Below are 8,809 nucleotides of genomic sequence, written 5' to 3' on the forward strand. Positions count from 1 at the left end.
TGCGAGGCAGGACAGCTTCCCACTTCAATGCATTTGACAAAAGGTCTTGCAGAATCTGGAAAGAACTCCCGGCTTTAGAAGATTGGAAACTGGAAAGTTCTGCTTTTTTGTTGTTGTTAAATAGCGCTTTCAAAGGTCCCTTCGAGAGGGCTGCCTATCTACATATAATTTGATGTTCTACAGTGAAGTAGAGAGCCAGATGAAAGCCGCCCAGGCCCAGGTTGGGAGTCATTAAAGTGGCTGAATGAACGGTAATTATTTTAGCTGGCGGTGGGAAGAAGGGCCCAGCACACTGGTAAAGTGCATTGCCGGCTTCTGCTAACTGATGGGCCGACCTTATTATCTTTCTCGCTTGACACCGAAAGGCCGCTGGAAGTAATGGCCTTTCAAGGGAAAGCAAAAGCTTTCTATTTATTTACTTTATTCTCTGGCTTTTACAGGGTTCCATTTTAATGCTCCTTAATTATGCTACAGCAGTTGAGTGGAGGGGTTAAGAGTATGGGCTTTGGAGTCAGACAAAACCAGGACCCCCATCCCACCTCCGCAGCTTCCCAGCTGCGTGGGCCGGGTCCCTCGCTTGAGCACTCCGAGTTTCATTTTCTTTTATCTGCAAAAGAGTGACTCTAATTCATGACTCGTAGGCTTATTGTGATGATTCAATGAGCTGATGCGTCTAAGGCACTTAGGCCGGAGCCCGTGCATGGTTAAGTACGCAGGAAATCGGAGCCCTTGCTACTCAAATAGTTGAACAATTGTGCACACATGCACACTCCCACACACTTGACGCATTCACCTGGAGAGTGGGCTGTGGCAGCGGTGATAAGATGCGCTGACAAAGAAACAAGGCTCCGAAGAATGAAGTCAGTGGCCAAAGCTGGTCATAAAGCCCTGGAGACGGACCTCAACCCCTGTGTGTCTGAAGCCGATGGCTAGAACGAAATCTCCCCCATCAACTTTGTTCTAGAGGGTTAGAGTGATCTCTCAGAGCCTGGGTGTCGCGGAATGGCCTGTGCCCCCTCAGGGGGTCAGCTGCGGGTAGGGGCACCGGTGGGGGTCCAAGAAGTATCTTGTAAAGTTCATTTGTTGTCCTCGTTGGCCAAGAGTAATAGCATTTTCATTCATTTACTTATTGGACAAAAATTTACTGAACGAAAAAAAAATTTACTGAACGAGGTCCCTATGGCAGGCACCGTGCTAGGCATGCTAAAACAGAAATGACTCAGACATGAGGACTGCCCTTCTGAAAGCTGGTTCTTTTCTTTAGGAAGTAGGAGCAGTGATGCTTTTCAGTTTATTCAGAATGATCAAATCGATCATTGTGGTAACATAACATAAGAACTAAGACGGAAGTTGCCATGGTTGGGTTTCTGCCTGGCTTTAACATCCATTGATTATTTGTTCTTTCTACATCACAAAACACATTGGTTTGCAAGTAGGAAAGTGTACCTGAATTTCCAGAACCTGCCGGCATGGTTGTACCTTATGGTATTAGCTAATGAAGTCTCGAAGACCGACCTTCAGCTTTTGCGGTCAAGCCATGTTAACACCGAGGTTTGTTTTTTTGTTTGTTTGTTTCATTTTTCAATTCTAGACTTACGCCTTTTAGAACCTTGACATTTTACACCATAAGTTTGTTCTGCCTGGTTTTTTTTTTTAATATTTTATTTATTTATTTGACAGAGATCACAAGCAGAGAGGCAGGCAGAGGGAGAGGAGGAAGCAGGCTCCCTGCCGAGTAGAGAGCCCGATGCGGGGCTCATTCCCAGAACCCTGAGATCATGACCTGAGCCAAAAGCAGAGGCTTAACCCACTTAGCCACCCAGGTGCCCCTGGCTTTTGTTTTTAAATTGTGTATAATTTCATAATTACAATAATTCTAGAAGCTTCTGGGGATAAGCCAGTCGAATGGACATCTCACCATCGCAATTAGGATTGGACACACAAAACCCCAGCCAAAGAGTTGGAAAATTTTGAAAATGGATCCCAACCACTTTCCCCCAAAGTGCTTTTTGTCATTAGCTAGAGGAAAGCAAGCTAACAGAGAACGGGTTTCGAGTGCCTCCAACCACATACGCTGCTGTTGCCTTCACAACATGAGCAAATCATTACCAGAAATCTGGGTTTTTTGTACCATCTAGTGGTACGTCCCAATACAACGGATACGTAAATGCTTTTTTAAGTTCACGGTTCTTTAAGAGAGTCACTCTCTGAGGGCTCGGGTCAGGAGGCTGTTTCATATAGAGGTTGTTGGGGGCAAGCAGACGGTCAGCTTGCTGTTTCTCTCCCCGCTGTTATTCTGAGCTTTGTGGCTGGATTCCTCACCTGTCCTGAGCAGGAGAGCTTCGGGTGTACAATGTAACAGATCTTAGGTGTGCACTAACCGCAAGAGTAAGGACAAGGGGCACACTTAACGCGGTGAGTGTTCGCTCTTCTTCCCTGGACGTTGTTTAAGGGCTCCCAGAACTAAGGGGCTTTTAAAACAATTTTTTAAAAAATGTAGCCCAAAGCATATAACATAAAATTGACTGTCTTAGCCATTTCTCAGTGCACAGTTCAGTAGTATCAAGTACATTCACCAGTGCGGTGCAACAGACCTCTAGAACTATTCATCTCGCAAAATGGAAACTCTTTCTGGGGAACCACAGCTCCCGATTTACCCAGCTCCACTAACCGCGTTTACCAATGGATCGCTTGCAGGCAGATACTCCTCTAAGGGCCGGTGTTTTTACCGTGCTTATTAAATTACAATACAGAAATATGTGAATAATGGATAACTGTCATGAAAAAACAGTCATTATCACAAAAACAAATGGCTCTCCGCCCCACCCCCCACCCAGGGGCCACTACCTCCGGAACAAAAGGATGATTTTGGCAGTCGTGGTGCCTTATCTTTTGTTAACCAAATTTCTGAGCTGAGTTCCTGTTTGCCAAGTTCCCTTGCTCCCGACGCCTAGGAGCTGGAGTTTGTAGATCTTTAGACGCAGGTATCTGTGAAAAGAAAAAGTTAAAATTATTATTTTTTAATTGCAGGATTATATCAAAGGAATTCCAGGCTCACCAGGGAAAAGGTGATCCTGGGGGCTAATGGAGGGAAAGTTTCCCTCTGGGTACCTGCTATAGGCTGCGGGTTTTGTCCACCTCTCCCCCTCCCCCACCCAGGCCCAGCCAACTTCTAGGTTTTAACCTAATCCCTGAGTATTTCGTGATGGTATTTGGAGGTGGGACCTTTGGGAGATGGTTAGGTCCTGAAGATGGAGGCTTCACGAATGGGAACTGTTCCCTTATGTAAGGGACCCAGAGCAACCTTGCCCCTCCCCCCTCCCCCCCAGTGAGGACGCAGCAAAAAGGTGACCATCTATGAGAGAGGAAGCGGGCTCTCACAAGCCTGTGCAGACTTGGACTTGCAGCCTCCAGAACTGTGAGAAATAAATTTCTGTGGCTCATAAGCCACCCAGTCTGTGCTAATTCATTATGGCAACTCTAATGGAGAGAGACAGGGGCCTTGAGGGAAATTATTGAACCGCTGACAGCCTCAATTTCCTCATCTGTTGGATGGGAATAACAACACCTACCTGTCATAAAGATAAAATGAAGTAAATTATATACTGTAACCAGCACATAGGAGGTGATCATTAAACACTCATTCCCTTCCCTCTCCCATTTATGGCAATATGTATACATACCTCCCAGAGCGTCAGTTTCCTTGTCTGTCAATTGCGTGGGTCACTGTGAGGTTCAAAATGCAGCAATGCATGTGAAAGTTACTTCGTAACAGACAATAGATGTTCTTTTAACAAATTCATTTTTATGGGGGCGCCTGGGTGGCTCAGTGGGTTAAAGTCTCTGCCTTCATCTCAGGTCATGATCCCAGGGCCCTGGGATCGAGCCCCGCATTGAGCGCTCTGCTCAGCGGGGAGCCTGCTTCTTCCTCTCTGCCTGCCTCTCTGCCTACTTGTGATCTCTGTCTGTCAAATAAATAAATAAAATCTTTTTTTTAAAAATCCATTTTTATGTCTATAGAGTTGTAACTTATCAAGAAAGAAAATAATCATTGAATACAGGTAATTAGTATTTCCCCAAGAAGGTTATTAATATTGTCCTGATAAGCAAAGATTTGTCTTGAATCACTTAGATAATGCATGCGTCTGAAGGCAGGGCTCTGGCCTGGCCTGGGTCATCTCTGGAGGCTGTTTCTGACCCGGGGAGTGTATCACTCTCTTCCAGTCTCACAAAAAGAACAGGACTCAAAAAGAGAATGGCTCTGGGTTATCAGGGAAGCTTTGGAAGAACAAAACAGATTTTGCTGCTTCCCAATGATCACACCACTCAGGGAGAACCACTGTTGATTTTCTAAGAATTTTCTGCGTAAAACACGTATGAAAATCATTTTCTCATGAAAATAACACATGCTTGTAAAAAGTGCCAGTGGGGGCACCTGGGTGGATCAGTTGTTAAGCTTCTGCCTCCCACTCGGGTCATGATCCCGGGGTCCTGGGATCGAGCCCCACATGGGGCTCGGTGCTCATAGGGGAGCCTGCTTCTCTCTCTCAGCTCTGCCATTCCCTCCACATGTGCTATCTGGCTCTGTCTATCTCTCTGTCAAATAAATAAATAAAAACTTTTTTAAAAATTCGAACTCTTAAAAAAAAAACAAAAGCCCCAACAGCACAAAAGGGTATAACGTGAAAAGTAAAATGTCCCTGACCAACACCACCACACACAAATACACACTACACACACATCAGCTCCCCAAACCCACTCCACAAAGGAATTCACTGGTGACAGATTCTCTGAGATTCTCCCAGTAAATACCCACGCATGTTCTTCCCATGTACAAACACACATATACTGGCTACACATATACATACACACATACACATGCTTGCATATGTTTTTCAGAGTCTTAGTCATATAAAAGATCATGATAAGGGCACCCAGGTGGCTCAGTCGGTTAAGCGTCTGCCTTCCCACTTGGGTCATGATTCCAGAGTCCTGGGATGGAGCCCCACATGGGGCTCCTTGGCAAGGGAAGCCTGCTTCTCTCTCTGCCTGCAGGTCCCCCTGCTTGTGTGCTCTCACTCTCCCTCAAATAAATAAAATCTTAAAAAAAAAATATCATGATAAGGGGCATCTGGGCGGCTTGTCATTAAGCGTCTGCCTTCGGCTCAGGTCAAGATCCCAGTGTCCTGGAATCAAACTCATCATCATTATCGGGCTCCCTGCTCAGTGGGAAGCCTGCTTCTCTCTCTTCTACTCCCTCTGCTTGCATTCCTTCCCTCCTGCCTCTCTCACTGTGTCTCTGTCAAATAAATAAATAAAACCCTGTTTTAAAACAAAGAAGATCATGATAAATGTGAATGATACCCATGAAATTGTGTTAACACTGTGCAAAGCAACAACTTCCGCCTGCCCTGCACACACACACTAACATCTCCTTTTCCAAAAACACACAAAGGGATAACACCAAACTGCCGTTTTGTAGCTTGCATTTCTCAATTAATGATAATTGCTTTCCATTTCGGCGTAGAGAAATCCACCTCTCTGTACCTACTCCCCCGTGTTTGACTGTATAGATGTATTATTTATTTAGCCGATTTGTTTTTGACAGAAACTGGGGCCACTTCCAGGTTTCTTGCTACTATTAATACTGTAATAAATAATTACACCACTTCGAATCATATGCATACATTTTACAATGAGCCTTAAGCCCCTGTGTTTGTGCAGTGCATGTATGGACAGTTTGTGTACTTAATAATATGCATTTTCATGACTAAAGATCTGCAGCATTAGTTTTTAAAAAGATTTTATTTATTTATTTGACAGAGAGAGGGAGATCACAAGTAAGCAGAGAGAGAGGGGGAAGCAGGCTCCCCACTGAGCAGAGAGCCCCAGCAGCATCATTTTTTAAAGGTAGGCTGGTTGGGGTGCCTGGGGGCTCAGTGGGTTAAGCCTCTGCCTTTCACTCAGGTCATGATCTCAGGGTCCTGGGATCGAGCCCCGCATCGGGCTCTCAGGGAGACTGCTCCCTCCCCCCCGCCTGCCTCTCTGCCTACTTGTCATTTCTGTCTGTCAAATAAATAAATAAAATCTTAAAAAAAAATAAAGGTAGGTTTGTTTATTTACTTATTTATTTATGTCATCCCTTCACTCCATATGGGGCTCTAAATCACAACCCCGAAATTGGCATACTCCACTCACTGAGCCCGCCAGCCGTCCCTATAGCATCATTTTTAAAGGCTGTACATTATATATATTGGATGGATGAAAGATAATCTCTTTAGCAAATGCCCTGCAGTTGGGGGTTTATGCTGTGCCTGATTTTTCATGATCATGAACAATGCAGCGTTGAACACCTATATGCTGCGATCTTGGTGCTTTCATCAAATTCTTTTCCTCGGATACATTCCTAGAGGTGAGGTTGTCAGGCCGAGGGGTATGCCTATGTGGAAGAGCGGTCACTTCATTTCAGGTGGTGGTCCCCGGGGCCTGGGATCGAGCCCCACTAGATTCGACTAGACTCGGGCTCCGTGCTCAGCCGGAAGTCTGCTTCTCTCCCACTCCCCCTGCTTGTGTTCCTGCTCTGCCTGTCTCTCCCTCTGTCAGATAAATAAATAAAATCCAAGAAAGAAAGAAAAGGGAGAAAAGGAAGAAAAAGAAACAAAGAAAGAAAAACGTCCAATTCTGTCCTGAGGATGTGCTACACAGAGTCCTCTCATAGGACAGCCTGGGCAGGGGCTTGGGGTTCTTTATATCAGATAGGTAGGCAGTTTCCAGCTCTCCTGTGGCTGCGAAGGTTAATAGTCCCAGGGAGTTCCAAGTTCTAACCCCAGGACTCTGTGAGTATCTTCAGCAACACGGCCAAGCGGAACTAAGGGTGCAGATGGCATTAAGGTTGCCAATCAGGCTCACTTAAAACAGGGGGATTATCCTGATTATCCCGGTGCCCAAGGGAATCACAAGGATCCTTGACAGTGGAAGAGGAAGTAGGCACTAGAGTTAGGGGTGCGAGCTTCTGGGGGGCTTCAACCTGTGAAAGGCATAAGCAGGGAGGAAGCAGAGGGGAACAGAGACTGGGGGACCAGGCACTCAGCAAACCGCGCTTCCCGCACCAGCGTGGCACATCTGCCCCCTCCCCCCACCCCCACTCCTGTTCTTCCTACAGCTCCTCCGTTGTTCCGACCCTGGCCTCTTCTTCGAGCCCGGGTATGGCAACTGTTGCTAAGCCTGGTTGTAAATACATTTGTTTCAAAACGTAGACGTCAGCAAAGGAAATGACTTTCGGGATCATCTCATTTTCCACATAGAGAAACAGAGACCTGGCAGGGTGGGGGCCTCAATCAAGAGGACAGCGAGCGAGCTGCAGAGTCTGAGCTGCAGAGTCCGGACTGGAACGCAGGGGTGGGGGTTGGGGGTTGCGGGAGGGGGTGGGTCCTCGCTCGGGGTTTGCAGCAGCCTTAGGAGAAGGCTGCCCGGGGGTGCCTGAGTGGCTCAGAGCCTTACGGGTCTGACTCTTGGTTTCCACTAGGGTCAGGATCTCAGAATATTCCGTCTTAGGAGACTGGAAACCCTTGTCCCCTTGTCGGGCTCCCTGCTCAGCGGGGAGTCTGCTTCCCCCCCCCCCCCCCGCGCGCGCGCGCGCGCGCGCACACACACACACACACTCTCTCTCTCTCTCCCTAAAATAAATATATTTTTAAAAAGATTTTATTTATTTATTTGACAGAGAAAGACAGCGAAGAGAGGGAACACAAGCAGGGGGCCTGGGAGAGAGAAGCAGGCTTCCCACTGAGCAGCGAGCCTTAACTGGGGCTTGATCCCAGCACGCTGGGATCATGACCTGAGCAGAAGGCCGACGCTTAACGACGGAGACACCCAGGAGCCCCAAAATATTAAAAAAAAAAAAAAAAGAGGGGCCCCTGCGTGACTCAGTCGGTTGAAGTGTCTGACTTCAGCTCAGGTCATGATCTCAGGGTCCTGGAACTGGGCCCCAGGTCAGACTCCCTGCTCAGCAGGGAGCCTGCTTCTCCCTGTCCCCCTGCGCCTCCCCCATGAGTGCTCGCCCTCCCTCCCTCTCTAATAATAAAATCTTAGCCCCCCACCCCAAAAAGTCTGCTCATTTGGAACAATTAGTGGAAGGTCACCGTTTTCACCAAAAAAGTAACCATCACTGCTATAAATAGACTCGACTTGCGTCAAAGCCTAATCATTAAAAGGGGAAAAAAAACAAAAAACAAAACCAGACTGCTCTTTGAGGCTTAACTTAATCTTAATTAAATTTATTTAAAAATAACGATAAAAGGGGCGCCTGGGTGGCTCAGTGGGTTAAGCCGCTGCCTTCGGCTCAGGTCATGATCTCGGAGTCCTGGGATCGAGTCCCACATCGGGCTCTCTGCTCAGCAGGGAGCCTGCTTCCTCCTCTCTGCCTGCCTCTCTGCCTGCTTGTGATCTCTCTCTGTCAAATAAATAAATAAAATCTTTAAAAAAAAAAAAAAAAAAATAACGATAAAACTGTAAGCCTTATAAAAATGCGAGAGCCCACTTCATTCCCACTAATGTGTAAAAATTCACAGCGACGTACAGTTTTAAAGTCTTACACAGTAAAGGCATTGAGATGGGCCATTGCATTATTAACTGCACATGTGGAAGATACAAATGGTTTACTAAATTGTTTTCAATTCATTATATCAAGCTAGGGAAACCATTATGGAAAGGGCAGAAATCGTGTTTGTGGGGAAGAGAGAATGATATTCTAGTTAGCATTTATTTGTGGAGATGACTTTATTTCCAGTACTACCCATGATGCTCATTT

The sequence above is a fragment of the Mustela nigripes genome, chromosome X (assembly GCF_022355385.1).
Source record: "Mustela nigripes isolate SB6536 chromosome X, MUSNIG.SB6536, whole genome shotgun sequence".
Classification (NCBI taxonomy): Eukaryota; Metazoa; Chordata; class Mammalia; order Carnivora; family Mustelidae; genus Mustela; species Mustela nigripes.